The 23,223-nt window shown below is 42.9% G+C and overlaps 1 protein-coding gene and 1 non-coding gene across 9 annotated transcripts in view; one reads left to right on the top strand and one right to left on the bottom strand.

Moving 5' to 3' along the window:
- LOC126283943 (ankyrin repeat domain-containing protein 50-like) overlaps window positions 1-12,487 on the bottom strand; it is a 471,892-nt gene extending 459,405 nt beyond the window's left edge. For 4 of the 8 annotated variants that reach the window (XM_049982337.1, XM_049982338.1, XM_049982340.1 and 1 more), the window contains exon 1: window positions 11,870-12,487. The gene's annotated coding sequence lies outside the window, so the exon portion shown is untranslated. The remainder of the gene's footprint in view (window positions 1-11,869) is intronic. The other 4 variants (XM_049982342.1, XM_049982343.1, XM_049982344.1 and 1 more) reach the window with 2 other exon arrangements.
- A 292-nt stretch (window positions 12,488-12,779) lies between these two features.
- On the top strand, window positions 12,780-12,861 carry Trnas-aga (transfer RNA serine (anticodon AGA)). The gene has a single exon. It is a non-coding gene; the product is annotated as a tRNA-Ser (tRNA).
- The last annotated feature ends 10,362 nt before the right edge of the window (window positions 12,862-23,223 follow it).

Raw genomic sequence — 23,223 nt, 5'->3', positions numbered from 1 at the left:
CGAAAGTTTTGTGACGCGTCAATTATGCGTCATCAGGTGCTATAACACGCATATTTGCATCCTTTCTATCAGAACCAGCAGTCTACGTTATTTTATATACGAAGTCCGATTATTGTTCTTGTACGCTGCATTTTAACACGGTTCTCGATCGCCCAACTTATCGCTCTCTCACAGCGATCCCTGCGAGTGGTTTCATCATAACAGGAACATTAACAGGTAACAAAGCGCAGATTCAGGTTCATTGTGGAGTTTTGCTTGAATCCTGTCTCAACAGCAAATTAAATATCATTTTTACTCTCTCTGTACCCTTTGCGATCTATCCCACCACCGAACAAATAGCACACTGAAATAAAATGAGATCTGGCATTCCGCCCGCATCTCCTGGTCGTGCGGTAGCGTTCTCGCTTCCCACGCCCGGGTTCCCGGGTTCGATTCCCGGCGGGGTCAGGGATTTTCTCTGCCTCGTGATGGCTGGGTGTTGTGTGATGTCCTTAGGTTAGTTAGGTTTAAGTAGTTCTAAGTTCTAGGGGACTGATGACCATAGATGTTAAGTCCGATAGTGCTCAGAGCCAGTTTTTTAGATCTGGCATTCCATTTTTATTCCGACCTTTTTACGGGGTATAAACCACAGTGTCTACCGGTGTTGTCCTTCGATAACCAAGATGTGCTATGGTAAGTAATTTTAAGATATTTTTAACTAATGACTGTGCATGCTGCAATTTAATCATCACACTGGCGACACTGGTTTAATATGCGCTCTAGCTAAAGTGCCCCCTGTTGGCATTACTCTCTTGTATAAATACCTGACGCAGTCTGAGTATTACCAGCACGTACCACGTACTTACATGTTTAACTTGACAGTGATTTGCTACAGAATATTTGAATCTTCTGTAGGGCTGCTGTACGTGATTATAAACATTTTATGATTTTATATTTCATTTATCACCAAGACTTGTTAGATTTAGCGTTAACTTATTGAACCTCTCGCTTACACAGTACTTATCTTTGTAACCGTTCTGAGGATGGCAGTATGCCGAAACCGGTAATAAAGTGTAAGAAATATGTGTGATCAAGATGGACTTGTGAAAATAAACTGCCAAAAGTCATTGCGGACTCATTTACAGACTTTATGTCTCCAATTAATAAATGCGTAACAGCACGATGGTCCTGTTTGGATGCATTTGGCAATAACGTCGCTATAGTTCATGTTTCTGCATTTACCGCTGGCACAGGCAGGCACTAATCACTTGCCTACCTGTCAGTGCTTACACACCGAAGCGCCAAAGCAACTGGTGTAGGTATGCACATTCAAATGCTGAGATATGTAAACAAGTAGAATACGGTGCTGTGGTCGGCAATGCCTATGTAACTCAACTAGTGACTGGCGCAGTTGTTAGATCGGTTACCCCTATTACAATGGCAGGTTTAATTGAGTTTGAATGTGTGTGTGTGTGTGTGTGTGTGTGTGTGTGTGTGTGTGTGTGTGTGCTCGCGCGCACGCGCGCTCGCGATTTCCTAATGGACCAAACTGCTGAGGTCATCGATCCCTAGACTTACAATACTTTTTAATTTAACTTAGCTACGAACAACACACATACCCATGCCTGAGGGAGGACTCGAACCTCCGGCGGGAGGGGCTGCGCAATCCGTTCAGGGCGCCTCAAACCGCTCGGCCACTATACGCGGCTTGAACGTGATGTTATAGTCGGCGCACGAGCGATGGGACACAGATTTTCCCAGGTCGTGATGAAGTGAGAATTTTCCGGTACGACCATTTCACGAGTGTACCGTTAATATCAGAAATCCGATAAAATGACAAATCTCCGACATCACTGAGGCTGGAAAAACATCATGCAAGAACGGGACCGACGATGACTGAAGAGAATCTTTCAACGTGACAGAAGTGCAACCATTCCGCAATTTTGCTGCTGATTTCAATGCTGGGCCATCAAAAGGTGTCAGCGTTCAAATGATTCAACGAAACATCTTCGACATGTGCTTTCGCAGCATAAGGCTCACTCGTGTACCCTTGATGACTGCATGACACACAGCTTTATGTCTCGCTTGGGCCCAACGGCGACATTGGGCTGTTGGTGACTGGAAACATGCTGCCTGGTCGGACCAGCGTCGTTTTAAACTGTATAGAACTAATGGACTTGTACGGACCCCGCATTTCTACAGGGGACTGTTCAAGCTAGTGGAGGCTGTGTAACGGTGTGGGGCATGTGCAGTTGGAGTGGTATGAGACCCCTGATACGTCTAGATGCGACTCTGATAGGTGACAGGTACGTAAGCATCCTGTCTGATCACCTGCATACACTCATGTTCACTATGCATTCGGACGGACTTGGGCAATTCCAGCAGGACAATGCGACGCCCCAAGCGTACAGAATTACTACAGAGTGGCTCCAGGAACACTCTTCTGAGTTGAAACACTTCCGTTGGGCACCAACCTCCCCAGACATGAACATTATTGAGCATATCTAGGATGCCTTGCAACATGCTGTTCAAGAGAGATCTCCACACCCTCGTTCTCTTACGGATTTATGGACAGCCCTGCAAGATTAATGGTGTAAATTCCCTCCAGCACTACTTCAGACACTAGTGGAGTGCATGCCACGTCGTGTTGCGATCCTTCTGCAAGCTCGCGGAGGGCCTCTGCGATATGAGGCAGGTGTACCAGTTTCTTTGGCTCTTCAGTATATATACCCGTACCGTAGTCGCGCTACGTTGCATATACGCTGCAGCAACGCTCTCAGATGGAAACTTTTTGATCGCACACTACACTTCAGTCACTTAAAGCATCGCTTCCCTACAATTCGGAACGGCTATTTACAACGCAAACAGGAGTCTTTAAGCACACATTCTCATCGCAATTCATAACGCGAATCGAACAGGAAGGAGCCCTAATAACAAATACAGTGTTTAGCACCCTCTACAATGTATTTCACAGTGGTTTGCTGGGAACAGACACATATGTACAAGAAAATAAAACACTTCCTATCAACAGCGAGTGATCACTCCTTTATAAAACGTGCTTGTCAAATAGCTGCTTGTGAGAAAACGCTGGCCTTGCTTTCACTTAGAGCCCAACGTTGCTCGAAACGTATCTGGAATCCTTGAAGCATACATTATCACATAACATTTTATTTTACTATTTAGTTGTGTAGAACCAAGAATTTTTTGTAAGGAATGGAGGAAAAATTGTTTCACGCCCTCTCTCTAGAGACACAATTACAGGCGACACAGAGACGCAAATAAAAATGGAACTGGATTCGGCAATTCCCTTGCCAAATAACCATGCACTGGCATTCGCCGTAAGTGATTTAGGCAAAAAATCCAAAGAGACTATGGTCGTATGTAAAGTACGCTAGCGGCAAGACAATAAATGCCTTCTCTGCGTAATACCAATGCAAATACTATAGATAACAGTGCTGCTGAAGCACAGTTACTAAACCCAGCCTTCCGATAATCCTTCACCAAAGAAGATTAATCAAACATTCCAGAATTCGAGACAAGAACAGCTGCCAACAATAGTAACTTAGAAGTAAATGTCCTCGCAGTAGTGAAGTAGCTTGAATCATGTAATAAAAGCCAGTCTTCAGGTCCAGGTTGTATACCAAATACATTCCATTCTGAGAATGCTGATGCAATAGCTCCGTACTTAATCATATACAACCGCTCGCTTGAGATAGATCCGTACCCAACGACTGGAAAGTTGCACAAGTTACACCGATATTCAAGAAATGCAATAGGAGTAATCAACTAAAATTATAGGCCCACATCATTATCGTCGATATTTTCGAGCATATATTGTGTTTGAACAGTCTACTGACAAATAATCAACACGAATATAGAAAACATCGTTCTTGTGAAACACAAATAGCTCATTACTAACACCAAGTGTCGAGTGCTATCGACAAATGATTTCAAACTGATTCCCTATTTCTGGACTTACAGAAGGCCTTTGACACCGTACCTCACAAGCAACTACTAATCAAATTGCATGGTTATGCAATATCATCTCAGTTGTGCGACTGGATTCATGATTTCCTGTTAGAGGGGTTACAGTTCGTAGTAACTGAAGGGAAGTTTTCGATTAACGCAGAAGTGATTTTCGGTTTTCCCCAAGGTGGTGTTATAGGCCCTCTGCTGTCCCTTATCTGTTGTTGTTGTTGTTGTTGTGGTCTTCAGTCCTGAGAATGGTTTGATGCAGCTCTTCATGCTAATCTATCCTGTGCAAGCTTCTTCATCTCCCAACACTGCAACCTACATCCTTCTGCTTAGTGTATTCATCTCTTGGTCTCCCTCTACAATTTTTACCCTCCACGCTGCCCTCCAATGCTACATTTGTGATCCCTTGATCCCTCAAAACATGTCCTACCAACCGGTCCCTTCTTTTTGTCAAGTTGTGCCACAAACTCCTCTTCTCCCCAATTCTATTCAATACCTCCTCATTATTTATGTGATCTACCCATATAATCTTCAGCATCCTTCTGTAGCACCACATTTCGAAAGCTTTTATTCTCTTCTTGTCAAACTATTTATCATCCATGTTTCACTTCCATACATCGCTACACTCCATACAAATACTTTCAGAAACGACTTCCTGACACTTAAATCTATACTCGATGTTAACAAATTTCTCTTCTTCAGAAACGCTTTCCTTGCCATTGCCAGTCTACATTTTATATCCTCTCTACTTTGACCATCATCAGTTATTTTGCTCCCCAACCAAATAGCAAAACTCCTTTACTACTTTAAGTGTCACAGTTCCTAATTTAATTCCCTCAGCATGACGCGAATTAATTCGACTACATTCCATTATCCTCGTTTTGCTTTTGTCGATGTTCATCTTATATCCTCCTTTCAATACACTGTCAATTCCGTTCAACTGCTCTTCCAAGTCCTTTGCTGTCTCTGACAAAATTACAATGTCATCGGCGAACCTCAAAGTTTTTATTTCTTCTCCATGGATTTTAATACCTACCCCGAATTTTTCTTTTGTTTCCTTTACTGTTTGCTCAATATACAGATTGAATAACATCGGGGAGAGGCTACAACCCTGTCTCACTCCCTTCCCAACCACTGCTTCCCTTTCATGCCCCTCGACTCTTATGACTGCCATCTGGTTTCTGTACAAATTGTAAATAGCCTTTCGCTCCCTGTATTTCACTTCTGCCACCTTCAGAATTTGAAAAAGAGTATTCCAATTAACATTGTCAAAAGCTTTCTCTAAGTCTACAAATGCTAGAAACGTAGGTTTGCCTTTTCTTAATCTCTCTTGTAAGATAAGTCGTAAAGTTAGTATTGCCTCACGTGTTCCAAAATTTCTGCGGAATCCAAACCGATCTTCCCCAAGGTCCGCTTCTACCAGTTTTTCCATTCGTCTGTAAATAATTCGCCTTAGTATTTTGCAGCTGTGACTTATTGAACTGATAGTTCGGCCATTTTCACAGCTGTCAACACCTGTTTTCTTTGGGACTGGAATTATTATGTTCTTCCTGAAGTCTGAGGGTATTTCGCCTGTCTCATACATCTTGCTCACCAGGTGGTAGAGTTTGTCAGGACTGGTTGTCCCAATGCCGTCAGTAGTTCTAAAGGAATGTTGTCCACTCCTGGGGCCTTGTTTCGACTCAGGTCTTTCAGTGCTCTGTCAAACTCTTCACGCAGTATCGTATCTCCCATTTCGTCTTCATCTACATCCTCTTCTATTTCCATAATATTGTCCTCAAGTACATCGCCCTTGTATAAACATTCTATATACTCCTTCCACCTTTCTGCCTTCCCTTCTTTGCTTAGAACTGGGTTGCCATCTGAGCTCTTGATATTCATACACGTGGTTCTCTTCTCTCCAAAGGTCTCTTTAATTTTCCTGTAGGCAGTATCTATCTTACCCCTAGTGAGATAAGCCTCTACATCCTTACATTTGTCCTCTACTTATCCCTGCTTAGCCATTTTGCACTTCCTGTCGATCTCATTTTTGAGAAGTTCGTATTCCTTTTTGCCTGCTTCATTTACTGCATTTTTATATTTTCTCCTTTCATCAATTAAATTCAATATCTCTTCTGTTACCCAAGGATTTCTATTAGCCCTCGTCTTTTTACCTACTTGATCTTCTGCTGCTTCAATACTTCATCCCTCAGAGCTACCCATTCTTCGTCTACTGTATTTCTTTCCTCCATTCCTGTCAATTGTTCCCTTATGCTCTCCCTGAAACTCTCTACAACCTTTGGTTCTTTCAGTTTATCCAGGTCCCATCTTCTTAAATTAGCACCTTTTTGTAGTTTCTTCAGTTTTAATCTATAGTTCATAACCAATAGATTGTGGTCAGAGTCCACATTTGCCCCTGGAAATGTCTTAAATTTAAAACCTGATTAATACATCTCTGTCTTACCATTATATAATCTATCTGATACGTTTTAGTATCTCCGGGATTCTTCCATGTATACAACCTTCTTTTATGATTCTTGAGCCAAGTATTAGCTATGATTAAGTTATGCTCTGTGCAAAATTCTACCAGACGGCTTCCTCTTTCATTTCTTCCCCCCAATCCATATTCACCTATGTTTCCTTCTCTCCCTTTTCCTGCTGACGAATTCCAGTCACCCATGACTATTAAATTTTCGTCTCCCTTCACTACCTGAATAATTTCTTTTATCTCACCCTACATTTCCTCAATTTCTTCATCATCTGCACAGCTAGTTGGCATATAAACTTGTACTACTGCAGTAGGCGTGGGCTTTGTGTCTATCTTGGCCACAATAATGCGTTCACTATGCTGTTGGTAGTAGCTTACGCGCACTCCTATTTTTTTATTCATTATTAAACCTACTCCTGCATTACCCTATTTGAGTCTTGTTCCTCCTGCCACCGAACTTCACTAATTCCCATTATATCTAACTTTAACCTATCCATTTCCCTTTTTAAATTTTCTAACCTACCTGGCCGATTAAGGGATCTGACATTCCACGCTCCGATCCGTAGAACGCCAGTTTTCTTTCTCCTGATAACGACGTCCTCTTGAGTAGTCCCCGCACGGAAATCCGAATGGGGGACTATTTTACCTCCGGAATATTTTACCCAAGAGGACGCCATCATCATTTAATCATACAGTAAAGCTGCATGCCCTCGGGAAAGATTATGGCCGTAGTTTCCCCTTGCTTTCAGCCGTTCGCAGTACCAGCACTATGCTGTTGGTAGTAGCTTACGCGCACTCCTATTTTTTTATTCATTATTAAACCTACTCCTGCATTACCCTATTTGAGTCTTGTTCCTCCTGCCACCGAACTTCACTAATTCCCATTATATCTAACTTTAACCTATCCATTTCCCTTTTTAAATTTTCTAACCTACCTGGCCGATTAAGGGATCTGACATTCCACGCTCCGATCCGTAGAACGCCAGTTTTCTTTCTCCTGATAACGACGTCCTCTTGAGTAGTCCCCGCACGGAAATCCGAATGGGGGACTATTTTACCTCCGGAATATTTTACCCAAGAGGACGCCATCATCATTTAATCATACAGTAAAGCTGCATGCCCTCGGGAAAGATTATGGCCGTAGTTTCCCCTTGCTTTCAGCCGTTCGCAGTACCAGCACAGCAAGGCCGTTTTGGTTAGTGTTACAAGGCCAGATCAGTCAATCATCCAGACTGTTGCCCCCTGTAACTACTGAAAAGGCTGCTGCCCTTCTTCAGGAACCACACGTTTGTCTGGCCTCTCAACAGATACCCCTCCGTTGTGGTTGCACCTACGGTACGGCCATCTGTATCGCTGAGGCACACAAGTCTCCCCACCAACAGCAAGGTCCATGGTTCATGGTTCATGTTATCTATATCAACTATTTAGGAGACAATCTGAGCAACCGTCTTATGTTGTTTGCAGATGACTAGTAAAGTCTAAGGAAGATCAAAATGAATCGCAAAATGATTTAGATAAGATATCTACAGGGTACAAAAACTGGCAATTGACCCTAAATAACGAAAGTGTGAGGTTATCTCCATGAGTGTCAAAAGGAATCAGTTAAACATTGGTTACACGATAAATCAAGCAAAAGTAAAAGCAAGGAAGTGCCTAAGAAACGCAATTACGAACAACAAACTGGAAAAACCCACAAAATATTGTGGTGAGAATGAACCTGAGGCAGCTTTATTCGCAGAGCACTTTGAAGATTCAACAGATCTACTAAAAAGACCGCCTATACAACACTTGTCCATCCTATTTTGGAGTACTGCTCCATGTTGTAGGGTGCTTACCAGATAGGATTAACGGAGAGTACCGACGAAGTTCAAAGAAGGTTCAAATGGCTCTGAGCACTATGGGACTTAACATCTATGGTCATCAGTCCCCTAGTACTTAGAACTACTTAAACCTAACGAACCTAAGGACATCACACAACACCCAGCCATCACGAGGCAGAGAAAATCCCTGACCCCGCCGGGAATCGAACCCGGGCGTGGGAAGCGAGAACGCTACCGCACGACCACGAGATGCGGGCTGTTCAAAGAAGGGTAACACGTTTCCTATTTCATATTAAAACGCAGTCTTTGGCATAAAGACAGTCGGCTCTGGGCGATGTTAGTGTCTGCGTATGTGCCTTTACGGCAAATAGGAAACAGACACCATTAGTGACAGTCTACGTAGTGTAGATTAACCACGACTGTGACGATGCCACAGGGAGAACAGCTATCGTATGATGAAAAAGCAAAAATCAGTCCGTACAAGGAAATATGATACTAATCGGCAAATCGCCAAGAAGTTGAATCTTTCATGTACCAGTGATTGATAATTTCGTTAGATTGGGGGTATGAAATGGACAGAACGGAAAAGATGGGCAAAGTATAAAATTATCTGAGGCGTCAAAGAGGTTCTTTTCCGCAAATCAAGAACTACAAACCGTAATTATTCTCAGCTTCTTGCTCGTTTACAATTGCCAGCAACTGACAAAAATTTTGCTTTCGAGAAACGACTGCAGAAATCTGTTCTAACACCGAAACTTAAAAAAGCTGATTAGGAGTTCGCTGAAGAACATATGTCATGGACTTTAGAATAGTATAAAGTGATCTTCAGTGATGAGAAGAAATTTAGTTCAGATGAGCCGGCTGGATTTCAGTATTATTGGCGAGATCTGAGAGCAGAGCAGCAGGTAAGAATAAGCAGTAATTTCGGTTATGATTTGGGCAGCCTTCTGCGCTAAATGGTGAACGTCCACTACACAGAACGTAGGGTTCGGAGGCTTGTCTGCACTGTGAAGTAGGCTAGATGATTATCTGTGGCATTTCTGCCGAAAGAGCACAATGTTGGTGCACGCACAAGTGTTTACGAGCACACCGTTCATCGTACATTGTTGAACAAGGAGCTCCGCAATCTACCACCCCCACGTGTTCACATGTTTACCCAATGACATCGTCAATTACGATTGCAGTGGGCGCAGGATCATCGGGATTCGACAGTCGATCAATGCATACGCGTCGGCTCACATTTTTTGCTACAGTAGGTGAATGGTCGTCTCCACGAACGCCGTCATGGGAGCGAACAGCGACTCGAAACGTGCAACGTGCCACGGGAGTTGGCCAGTAGGAGCTGTATTGTGCTATGGGATACATCCTCCTGTGCTTGCATCGGACCTGCGGTAATAACCGAAGACACACTGACAGCTGCGAACCACCTGTATCCCTTCATGCTTGACGTCTTGCCCGACGGCGATGTCATCTTTCGGCATTGTCATCGTCTGTGTCTCTGAGTCAGAACCGTGCTACAGTGGTCTGAAGAGAATTATAATGAACTAACGTTGATGTCACGGCGACTAAATTCGTTTTACCTAAATCCTACGGAACCCATCTGGGTCGCTATCGGGTGCCATCACCACGTACGCAAATCAGCGGCCTGTTATTTGCGCGAATTACATGATCTGTACTTGGACTTCAAGCGCTACATTCCTCTACAAACCTACCAACAAACTGTCGGATCACTGATATGCTGAATCAGTGATGTATTTAGTTCCAAAGACGGACAAACAAGCTATTAAGCAGATGATTATAATGTTTTGGCTCATCAGTGTTATGAGGCTCGAGATTCAGTAGCGGTCAGGTCGCATGGGGGCTCGAAGACTTCTTAAAATAAAAGTCAATAAAACTGAGAATTGATCGTGGCAAAAGTAACGAAAAATAAATGTAAGATATGGTAACCTTTCAGCGTCATAATGTAACACAACTTCATTACAAGCAGCTGCACGCGCAATTTAAGAAAAAGATACCTGGATCCTCGTACTTAGCAGCTACAGGTATAATGGATATTCGCATCACATAGATAACGATTACGTCTACCGTTAGCATCACCAAATCAAGGAAGCGAGTGATACTTGGCACATTTACGGTTATGACCGGTGACGTCACTATCCAAGCCGCATGCGCCACCTGTGTTCACACTGTATACATCGCACGTTACCATTGAAATACGGCATTCCTGGAGCACACTAAAATTTCTGTAAGCATATACTGTGGGGAATTCACAGCACTGAATCCACGAGGATCACTTGAGTATATGGTAGAAATGTGAGCCTGAAGATGTTAACAGGAACATTCAAAATTATTACGTTTCTCCAGACAGATGCAGCAATCTAACAACATTTAAGCCTATCGCGCTGCACACGTACGAAGCAGAGAACGACAGATTTTTATTTTATCCACTGTCAACGTTGAGCCTGCGACTGTGGTTAAATTTTAAGAGCAGGATTGAATACTGCGCATGTCATTAGACTTAACGTATAACGCTTTTCCTCACATTTTGTGCTAAGGTCGGAACTTTTATAGCAAAAGTATTGTTTCAGTTTTAACACATTCATTTGTTAGTGGAGGAATGGTGAATAACTGCTAGTATTACGAAATCAGATCTATGTTCGTCAAAAAAGGAAAAGCTTTAAAAAAAAGAGAGAGAGAGAGAGAGAGAGAGAGAGAGAAAGGGGCAAATAAGTCACGTGACTTTGATGGGAGTATACATTGCCGACAAACATTCTGTTTGTGCATCTGAATCGTTACTCCTTACATATTCCGACTGTATGGTTTACATGGTGAATGGCTCGTATTCAAACTGCAAACAAAGAGGCCACATACTGGTGTATTTTTTTCACAGTTGAAGCGAACGTGTCAAAGATCGTGATGCGGTGAACTGTCATCTCCTAACGTAGCGCGTGAATTGAATATTTTTTATCTTTACTTGTGTGTGTGTGTGTGTTTTGAGAACATACCAGCATGGAAGATAGAGAACTATATTCCACATTCATATACAATGGATCCTCTTTAAATACCATAGGCTACTGAAGACTTCCGGATTCCATGAGGTGTAAGTAACGAAATATGTTCCCCGTCTCCTAATTATATGCGTAACTCGCCAGGATCAATATAAATCTCATTATTTTCACTGCACTGCTCTAGCTGCACTTGTTACAATACATTAAGTGCATTTAAATAGCACTTATGTGATGTTAGCCTGCAGTGTCTCGAAAGTTGGCTAGTGGAAAAATAGTCTAAAAAATCATAACGGTACTGTAGAACAACGAAGATGTTGCTGCACTGTAAAGTGTTCCCGATGTCCTTGCTGTGACAATTCTACATAAAACAATGTATGGAACTTTAATGCGACAAGTGCACCGAAAACGTTTAATTCAGTAATGCGTGTGGTCGTAGTTTCAATACAACGAGCAACTGACCCTGAAGATGAAACTGCAGAACTGCTAAAACACTAATGTTGACTGTAACACTTCAGAGTCTCTGTGCTTGCTTAAAACAATTCGAAAATCACGAGACAAGTTGTACTTCGAGTATTAATTGCTTTACTCACTAACAGAAAATAAAACGATGCTTTACTCACTGTTTTAACTGCGTACTGATGATGATGCTGAAGTGATGCACAAAACTATCCGCTGTAGTTCAACGCTGAAAATCTTTGTCGTCTCCCGCACTAATGATATTAATGGCCTCCAAATTGTGGAACGACACAAAATTCTGCGACACACACACGTGCGTAACACGATGACGGCACCCAAGACGCGGGGCACTTGTCTTTGTCGGCGGAGCACTAGCACAGAGAACACAGCCTTAACGGAAAGCACGAAGGACGCACAACAGGTACCTGGAACACTTGAATGTTCCACCTCCCACAGCGTCGGCTTCGACGGTTTGCGAGAACAGCGAGCGCTGTCGCGGCAGAGTTGGCGCCCCTGGCGCACAGCAGGAGGCTCACAGTGCACTGGCGAAAGCGAGCGAGTCGGGAAGGCAGGCAGAGCGGCGATGCTCCCGGCCCCGCCGGAAGTGAGTACTTCCTCCACTAGCTTTTTTCTTGGCGGCCGGCGCGGGTGGCTGCAGTGGAAGCGAGCGACGGCAGGCACGTGCGCGCCACGTGACGTTGCCTCGGGCTCCTCGCCTGCTCAGCGTCAAAGGCGGACTGCCGGCGTGCAGCCGCCGCCGCAGACACCGCAGCGGTCAAAATATTTAACACCGGCGTGGGGCGCACGCTTGCCAACTGCACGCAGGCACTAGCCAGCGGCAGGCAACGCGGCGGCCTCGCTCCCCTCCACAGCACACAACGGTCCCCACTCAGCTGAGCCGCTCACTTCTCTCCCTCCCCCCTCCGACATTCCCCCCACCAGACACCACCCCACCAACGCAGACAAAACGCCAAAGCCTTCTCGTTGTACAGGGCCTCCTCGTTCCTTCCCTGTAGTGAGAGCATACATTGTGTAGACAGCTGATAACTGGTTTCAGCACACACGTTTCATCAAGCAGTCGTGGCCGAGTGGTTAAGGCGTCTGACTAGAAATCAGATTCCCTCTGGGAGCGTAGGTTCGAGTCCTACCGACTGCGAAAATTTTTATTCGTAATAATGCTCGTCACACACGTGCATCATACTAATAATCAAGATTATACAAGGTTAAACACTTGGAGGACATCTTAAGTAGGAATCCCACAGACAAAGATATGAAAATGATAATCTGCAAAACCTGGCGTCTCCTCCGTTTCTAAGAGAACTATACACGGAGAAGTCAATAATAATTGATTTCAATAGCTCCTGCGGAAGAGTGAAATGCAAACACTATATAACGTAATTGAAGAAAACGCATAAAAAGAAGGGCCTTTTTCCATCCTTCACCGTCTGTCTCTCAACCCCATTTCATTTCACTTGTTGTCCCTCACTTTTTTCCTCCAACTCACTCTCCATCACACTTACTATCCACTCATCTTTGATTCTCTTCCCCTTCTTTAGCTCGCCCCGCCCCTCCCCCAACCACCCCCACCCAACCTCACCATCACACCAATTTTAAACTTCATCATTAATCCTCCATTTCTCTCACACAGTATATGAATAAACAGTAACATAATTAACTGGAGTAACATACATATAACTAATTATAGAGCGAGAACATATATTGATCAAGGTAAACTAGTGGCAATGTGGACAAGACTACAAAACAGGATATACACATAAAAGTATGTAAATAAACAGTGAACAACGAAATTGCCCTGTATTAAATGTCAAGAAAGCATAGTTTTGCAAAGCAGCGTTAAATTAAACCATAATTATCATTGCCTAACGGAGAAAAGAACCAAAACCGTGCTAGCAGACGTCATTTCCTGATGAAAGCGAAAAACCAAGCAGATATTACCGTGAGTAAAAACTAACAATTTGCTAACGAACTGTTTTTCGATCTAGAAAACAAATGAATTGTAAATACCTTTAATTACAAATCAAAGATGATGCTTTGCTTCAATAAAGCGAAACGCGTCTACTGAGAATAAAACGTATTTTCACGTAGTTGCAATGAAAGAACAAAAACCCTCAGAAATTACTCGTATTACATATAACTGTAGAGATTTCGTAAATTGCCTGTAGCTACGTTAACTGATACATTCTCACACAGTTGAACACTTATACACAACTCAAAAAGTTTTTTTTATTGTTGCAGCCGCACTTCAGATTTGTGCCGCCAGAGCGCAGCAGTGAGCTGTTAAGGCAAGATGGCGACAGGCACCGAGGAAGTGTACGTTGAGCTTGAACTGCATTCACATTAGTTCCTCGTTACAGTGCAACGAAACTTCAGAAAAAAGTTCAACGAAGATCCAGTAACTGACAACTCCATTCGGTGACGTTATGGAGCTTCAGGATGCCTATGCAAGAGGAAATCAATGGGTCGGCCTGCAGTGAGTGAGGAAACGGTTCACTGCTTGCTAGTTTCGTACGTAGCCCGAAAGTCTACATACAGAGCAAGCAGAAAGCTGAACACACCACAAACAACCGTTTGGAAAATCGTAAGGAGACAACTGAAGCTGAAGACTTACCCTAGCAATTCCTACAAGCCCTGACTCTGCGACGACGTCAGACGCTTTGAATTCTCGGCACACTTGCAATAGCTCGTCAAACTCAATGAACCATTTTTTTTTTGCGAATGGCATAAAATACAGGCCCAATGTGGCGACTCTGGGGGACAGAGAATCCCCATAATACCGTGCAGCCCATTTGCAATTCGCCAAAAGTTAATGTGTTCTATGCTCTCTCACAGTTTAAAGTCCCTTTTTATTCTGACAAAAGACCACTGCAGAATACGTGTTTGGACGTGCTGGAAAATTGGAACATTCCATAATTGGAGACCGATAGTGTGGACTGCATCCACCAATGAGATGGTGCTACACTTCCAACATGATGATCGTGACTTTTCATACAGGAAATGGAGAAACCGGTGGATCGGTCATTGTGAGGTTGATGATCAGCAATTCATGTCACGGCCACCACGTTCTCCTGACCAATACCCATGCGATTTTTTTGTGGGTGGTTATGTGAAAGATTTAATTGTTTACACTTCCTCTATCAACAAACGTGCCAGAAGTGCGAGCATCGACAGGTAGGCATATGCTGCATCGAATGTGGAAAGAACTTGTTTATCTACTTGATATCTGCAGAATCAGTACGGGACACATATGGGGCAATTGTAATACGTCAAAAAACTTTTTGACTTTTCCTGTCTCTGTGCAAAGCCTTGTGACAAAGTGTCAAATACGAGTAATACTACTACTTCAGTCATATTTTAATAACCTCGTATTTATCACTTGAATCTGCTGCTCTTACATTGGCCGTGGTTCCAGACAAAATTACTGGATAAAAGTTTCGCCTATTACGCATAACACTGTTTCTTCAAGTAGATCCAGACATGCTTCTACACTTTTATGCAATCGTCAGTGGGTTTTCTTTATTCAAATCCGTGAAGCGTGAAAATGTTTTAAGAATAACTAATTTACGAAAATTAGGCCTAAAAACCGTTTTTGTTTGTTGCTGTCATTATCTTAATTTTACATTATAGTCTTATGCAGAACCTCCTGCAAGCCGGCCGTGGTGGCCGTGCGGTTCGAGGCGCTGCAGTCTGGAACCGCGGGACTGCTACGGTCCCAGGTTCGAATCCTGCCTCGGGCATGGATGTTTGTGATGTCCTTAGGTTAGTTAGGTTTAAGTAGTTTTAAGTTCTAGGGAACTGATGACCTAAGATGTTAAGTCCCATAGTGCTCAGAGCCATTTGAACCATTTATAGAACCTCCTGCACACCATCATTAACTGGTATCTTGCCGTTTGCAACTAAACATAATTTTGTTTTGTGAAGTTATTTCGCGGCTATATTTTCGATTACTCACATTGATATTTAGCAAAAACCTTTTTCGTCCGAGTATGGATCTCAGCAAGTCAAGTGAACAGGTACGAAAAAGTTTTGGCCAAAGTTCTAAGTAAGTAATCGCAAATACAGGGGCGAAATATATTCACACAACAAAATTAAATTACGTTTCGATATAAAGAGTGAGTTAACTTATCAACGAAATTCACGTTAGTTTCATTTAATTGCAGATGACAAGTTACCAGAACGTGTTAAAGTACAAAGAAACCTGCATAGCCCTATAATATAAAATTAAGGTAATGACAGCACCTAACAAAAACTATTTTAGGCATAATTTTCGTAGAACGGTTATCACTTAAAATATTTTATAATATCACATACTTCAGTAAGGAAAACCCATTGACAAAGGTACTGAAATGAGTTTGGATCTATATGGAAAAACAGTCTTTTGCGTAACAGGCGGATCTTATATCCAATAACCACGATAAACTGCTTGTTGGGAAGTTTACCTATATTACTAATGAGAGTGTAAAGACAAGTCGTTGTTTAAAGTCTTACCAGAGTTCGTGAAATGAGACCAATTTACTTCAATTTTTTGCGCGATACTGTATTCAACATTCGGACGGACGTTACCAAAAGTTCGAAAACTTCCTGACCGATTTACTTCAAGTTTTACATGTTATTGTAATGATCATTCAGATGGATATGTGATACACAAATATATATGTAATATATACAGTGGAAACGTTTCCATCAAACATCTCGGAAAGTTCTTGACCGATTAACTTCAAATTTTTACACGTTACTCTAATAAACTAACGAACAGACAAAGGGGAGGAGGAGGTGAACAGGCAAAGGGTGAACAGGAGTTCAAATCAGATATTCAGTTCCTATACAGACATAGCAGTTTCGAAGCATTGTTAGGTTTGCTAGTGTATTACACAGGGCGTTAGGAATGTAAGTCAAGATATTTCTGTGGATGACTGAAGAAGCATACTGAAAAACGTTACATCAGTATTTACTTCTTTGCACTGTAATAATTATAGCTATTACGAGTAGTTGTTTGCAGGCTGTTTATTACTGACCAACTATGAGCGGCACAAGCAATCCATTAATGATTATTTTCCCTGGGCATCAAGTCAGCTGTTGAAATGTGTGTGGGCGCAAAATAGTCTATAGCGACAAGCGTAGTCCAATTCGTGGAGCAGTTGTAACCACGCAGAAAAGGTCGTGTAGTAAATTATGTTAGATGCAGCGAAAAAACAACTTACACACTGAAGTGGTTACATATTGACATACCAGTTGTCAAGATATCTTTACTAAAACCCCTAACACACTATATGTGCAACACAAAACTCGTCGGAGACATGTCTAACGTAGATGTTCAGAATTTACATTGCACTTTTAGTTTCGATACCGAAAACTTCGTTAAACAAGACACAGTACTATAAATCTTCATCTACAGACATATTCCGCAAGCCCCATCCGGAGCATGGCGGAGAGTATCTTGTACCACTGTTCCATTCACAAATGGAGCGAGCGAAAAACGAATACAGTACGATAAATCTTCGTCTACAGACATATTCCGCAAGCCTCATCCAGAGCATGGCGGAGAGTATCGTGTACCACTGTTACATTCGCAAATTGAGGAAGGGAAAAACGACTATCTTTATACTTCTATAATAGTCCTGATTTCTCTTACCTTGTAGACTGGTGGCAGTAGGTTCGTTCTGCAATCTGTTGCAAGCGCCATGAATACACACATCAAAAGGAGTTTTGCATCACCCCGGTTCCCAGAATTACTGAAGATAGACGTTAACTGTGGATATTGTATCACAGACACAGTCCCTTCGACTGTTCAGAGATGTCACTAAACCCGTCCAATGATGCAAACAACCACGCACGAGGAGCGCCTATAAGACGGAGAGCGTCCGACAGCCGAACAGTTCCATTCGTTCCGCCAGGAAGGAGGTACACGGCTAGTGTTATCTGTAGTTCAATCATGCCTAGACGGTCAATACTGCGGATCGATCGAGTGCGCACTGGTACTTTGTGCCAGGAGGTGCTCTCAACAAGGGAAGCATCCAGGCGTCTCTGAGTGAACCAAAGCGATGTTGTTCGGACATGGAGGAGATTAACGAGAGACAGCAACTGTCGATGACATGCTTCGCTCAGGCCACCCAAGGGCTAATACTGCAGTGGATGACAGCTACCTACTGATTATGACTGTGAGCTTGAAGCGATGAATCCAGGCCGTCTGCTCTTGATGAAAATTGACTGAATCTGGAGTGGAGCTCGTAGACCTGAACAGCGCCTGCTAGAGGGCGCTGTCGTCGGTGTCGGTGTCGTAGTGCCAACCTACGAACTTGCACCTACGCCGTGGCATCGTAGCTATCGATACCACAGGAGTGACGAATGGTAGCTACCACTAAATGTAGAAAAACCTAAGTTAACGTTGATGAGTAGGAAAAAAAATAATGTTTAGACACAGCATCATTAGTATTCTGCTTGACACAGTCAGGTCATTTAAAGATCTGCACGTAATGTTGAAAAGCGATATAAAATGGAACGGGCACGTGAGGAGTGTGGTAGAAATGGTGAATGGTCGACTTCTGTTTATTGGGAGAATTATAGGGAAATGTGGTCCATCTGTAAAGGAGACTGCCTATAGAACGCTAGTGTGACCTATTCTTGTGTACTGCTCGAGTGTTTGGGATCGGTAACAGGGACACACCGAAGCAGCTCAGAGGAGGGCTGGTAGATTTGTCACTGGTAGGTACGAATCATATGTGAGTGTTACGGAAATGCTTCGGAAATTCAAACGGGAACCCGTGGAAGGAAGGTGATACTCTTTTCGAAGAACACTACTGAGAAAATTTGGAAAATCGGCATTTGACACTGACTGCTGCTACCCCCTACCCATCAGATCATTTGAGTTTATAGAGAACAAGAGCAACCTCATTACACTTCACTAAGGCACTCCTGACAGTACCATTGTCTCCGACGAACACTCGCCGTCCACATTATGGGTTATATAATATTATTTAAGAAGTTCTCGGGATACTCTTGCATATGAGAAGCTATTTCGTGTGCAAGGACCTTCGCTAACAGTCTGCAGTGTGGCATTGTGAGAAACATTTTCCAGAAATGTAAGAATAATTAATCTGCCTGTTGCCATTTACTCATAGTTCGCACGATACCATGCTAGAAAAGGCCACGCTGAGTTTCGCATGATGGATGCTTTCTAAATCCGTGCTGATTTGTAGACTAAAGCTTTTCTGCCCCAAGAAAATTTATTTTCTTCGAGCTTAGTATGTCCTCAAGAATTATGCATCAAGCCAACGTTAAAGGTATTGGTCTGCAATTTTGCGGGCTCGTTTTCTATCCTTCCAATGTACGGGAGTCACCTGCACTTTTTTCCGTTTGTTTTAGACTTTTCTGTTGGGCGAGAGATGTACGAGAAACGTCAGCTAAGTGTGGGTTCAGTGCTGAGAAGAACACTCCGTTACACCGAATTCGGATCCCATCTGGTTCTGGGGACTTATTATTATTTCTTTTTTCAATTCTTTCAGCTGCTTTTCAACGAGAGGGGTGACTATTTCTATGTTCTCCACACAGGCGTTTGTGTGACGGTCAAACGATGTCACACTAGACTGGTCGACGAGTTATTGGACAGAAGCTATTCATTCGCGTAGTAATTCTACATAGGATGAGAATGTTCTAGTATTCTCGGCAAGTCCTTTCGCTAACGTATCAGTGTGAAAGTAGTATGCTTTGCGAATCGATATTTTTATAAATGTATAAATTTCTACTAACTTTCACTCGTCGACATTTTGGCGTTCTTTTTTGAAATAAAAATAAACTATCTTTTTCAGCATTCTCTGAGCTGTCTTATCACACCGTGGTGGATATTTTCTGTCCTTCATCCCCTCACTCGGCACATACTTCTCCAGAGCGCGATTTACTAAACTTCTCCCATAATTTCTTTATGTCCATCGTATTGGAACTAAATAACGCCCGTTTGTTGTCTAAATAGGGTGTTAACAACCGCTTTTCTGCGCTTTCCGGCGAATAAACTCTCCTAGCTTTGTTGATGGATTTATTAAGTGTAGTAATCATGTCATCGTGATCGCTAATTCCCTATCTTTACAGACAATGTCAATTAAGTATGGCCTGTCTGTAACAACAAGATCTAAAATATTTCCATCAGACCTGTGCATTAAATATTCAGTGGAACGACGCAAGGCACTGGGGTCTCTCTGCTACACATCTGCGGACGTCAGAGCATCTGTCGCTGCGTGCACTACTCCGCACGGAACAAAACGAATACCTCAAGGAGAAATAACGAAACACAAGCAGAAACGTAATCTAGTTCATATTACATAAACACATGACTGGTTATCAAAATATCTTATTTAATGGTTATTCGTATTACTCCAAAGTTACAAAAGAGAACTCATTCATGTTTAATGTCGAGAGTACAAGACATTCATGAGAATCTTCCTAAATTAAAACTCCGAAATTTCTGTACCCTCATAGTTTGATTCGATGAAACAAGAAAAAAATTGTGACCGAGGGCGTTATTGTTATACTTCTTGTGTACTGGATAGAGTCACATTCATAGTTGCAAAACATGGATGAAACTAGCATACATACGGCACACAAAAAACAAATACATCGCATAAATAAAATGTACAGAATTTGCATATAGTATAAAAGCTTTTGTAACCGACGAACTCTATTGCACTTTTTATATTATAGGACAAAATTACATAAATTTGCACGAGAAATCCTATTGCCATCTGATGGTGGGCCCGGACCTAAAACTAATTCCCGACAAATAAATTCCTCATTCTAAAATTGTGCCTTGTTTTCCTCGTCACTGATATTCTTTGAAATCGCCCTTCTTCAACTCTTCTGCAACACTTACCGACTATATACTTGAAAGATTTCTTCCGTGTGACAAAGGACCACAGACCAGCATGGAACAAATGATACACTCCAAATCAGAGCGAAGAACAGCCAGAGAGAAGGGAAATGTGGAGCAGCTACCCACGCTCATGAATTACGCGAGATTGCAAAGCAGCTTCGGCAGAAGCGCTTACTGAGGCGGGTTTGTCAACTCGTCATCAGGTGCGTTCGCCGAAATAGCTTTCTTCTCACTCAGCGAGTCACGTCGACGCGTCAAGTGTGGGTGGAACTGCATGATAAAGGTTCCATTTTTACTCGTGTTACGTAGCTTCTGAACATACGAACAGCAGCAGCCGTTTCTCGTTTGGTGACACGTTAATCGCTATATAACATTCCGTCGAGTACAGCGCACATTCCCGGAAACTGTACCAACATCTAAGCGCAGCCGAGTACCTTACGGTGTGTGTTACTTTAGGAAGAAATTATCGCCAATAATCCTCCGTATGGGCGGTAATTTCGTTGATTTAGTCGCCGTCATAATTTGCCTCGGTCATGGGTGTGTGTGATGTCCTTAGGTTAGTTAGGTTTAAGTAATTCTAAGTCTAGCGGACTGATGACCTCAGATGTTAATTCCCATAGTGCTTAGAGCCATTTGAACCATATAAATTGTTGTCCGACTCTTCTTGGAACAAACGCTGGCGAAATACAGCTACCCACGCTCATGAATTACGCATGATTGCAAAGCAGCTTCGGCAGAAGCGCTTACTGCGGCGGGTTTGTCAACGCGTCATCAGGTGCGTTCGCCGAAATAGCTTTCTTCTCACTCAGCGAGTGATGGACAACGCCTTTGTTGTAGCAGCTGCCGTTGGAGTTTCCGTAAAATTCTCGCCGGCTGCTGTGGCCGAGCGGTTCTAGGCGCTAAGTCTTGAACCGCGCTGTTGCTACGGTCGCAGATTCGAATCCTGCCTCGGGCATGGATGTGTGTGATGTCCTTAGGTTAGTTAGGTTTAAGTAATTCTAAGTCTAGGGGACTGATGACCTCAGATGTTAAGTCCCATAGTGCTTAGAGCCATTTGAGCCATTTTAAAATTCTCGCACCGACTAAACCACCCCGTGACAAAACGCGTGACTCTTCGTGCGATCTTCCTTATTTCTTCTATTAATCCTACTTGTAAGTGTCTCAGACAGATAAAAAAAACACGAGCTGTGTAGCAAGTATTTTGTAATCGACTCCTAGCCCTCTTTCTGTAGTTACTGATGCCAGTCAAGTGTCTAATCGCACAGTAGTTGATAATTTCGCTTCCAGGCATGCAATACGTTACATTTGTTTACATTCAAGGTCAAAAGCTCGAGAAATGCTTGATCGATTTATTTAATTTTTCTACAGTATACTGCAACAAACGTTCGGATTTCAATACGCAGAACTGTTAGCAAAACTCCGAAAAGTTCTTCATCAATTTACTTCACATTTTTCACGATATACCAACAAACATTTTGAAATAAGATTTATATTTTTAATATATATAATACGAGTTCACGCTCTAAGACAAAAAAGATGCACCATGAAGGAATTATTCAAATGGGACGGAAATCGGTAGATGTGACGTACTTGTATATATAAAGAGATTATTACAATTTCAGAAAAACTGATCATTTATCGAAGAGAAAGCGCTTCACAAATTGAGCAAGTCAATAATTCGTTGGCCGTCTGTGGTCCTTATGCAAGCAGTTGTTCGACTTGGCACTGATTGATAGAGTTGTTAGTTGTACTCCTGAGGAACGTCGTGTGGAATTCTGTCCAATTGGCGCATTAGATCGTCAAAATCTCGAGCTGGTTGCAGGGCCCTGCCCATAATATTCCAATTGTTCTCAACTGGAGAGAGATCCGGAGACCTTGCTGGCCAAGGCAGAGTTCCGCAAGCACGAAGGCAAGCAGTAGAATCTCTCGCTGTGTGGGGGCGGGCATTATCTTGCTGAAATGTGACCCTAGGATAGCTTGCTACGAAGGGCAACAAATCGGGGCGTTTAATATCGTCGCCGAGGATGAGAATCAAAGGGCAATGGACACAAGTGACATCCCAGACCATCCGTCCTGGTTATCAAGTCATATGGCGGTCGACAGTCTGGTTGATGGCCCACTGCTGCCCAGGGCATCTACAGACACGCCTTCGCGGATCATCCGGGCCTCGATTCGAAGCGAATCAAATGGTTCAAATGGCTCTGAGTACAATTTTGGGCTTAACTGCTGAGGTCATCAGTCCCCTAGAACTTAGATCTACTTGAACCTAACTAACCTAAGGACATCACACACATCCATGCCCGAGGCAGGATTCGAACCTGGGACCGTAGCGGTCTCGCGGCTCTAGACTGTAGCGCCTAGAACCGCTCGGCCACTTCGGCCGGCGATTCGAAGCGGGACTTATCACATAAAACAGTTCTACTCCAGTCAATGAGATTCCAGGCCGAATGTGCCCGACACCACTGCAAACAGAATAAAACTTCACGGGATGAGAGGGTGTGTGAAGTTATTGTAGTGATTACAAAATCGAGTCAAATTTACAAAGAACTGGGCAGTTTGAGCCGGCTTATCAGTAATTCGTTGCACCCCCTCCGCCCTGTACGCATGCTCTGATTCGGATGGATGTAATCAAGCCGTTTC

Source organism: Schistocerca gregaria, chromosome 8 (assembly GCF_023897955.1).
Source record: "Schistocerca gregaria isolate iqSchGreg1 chromosome 8, iqSchGreg1.2, whole genome shotgun sequence".
NCBI classification, from domain to species: Eukaryota; Metazoa; Arthropoda; class Insecta; order Orthoptera; family Acrididae; genus Schistocerca; species Schistocerca gregaria.
This window is presented reverse-complemented; position numbering and strand designations above follow the sequence as displayed.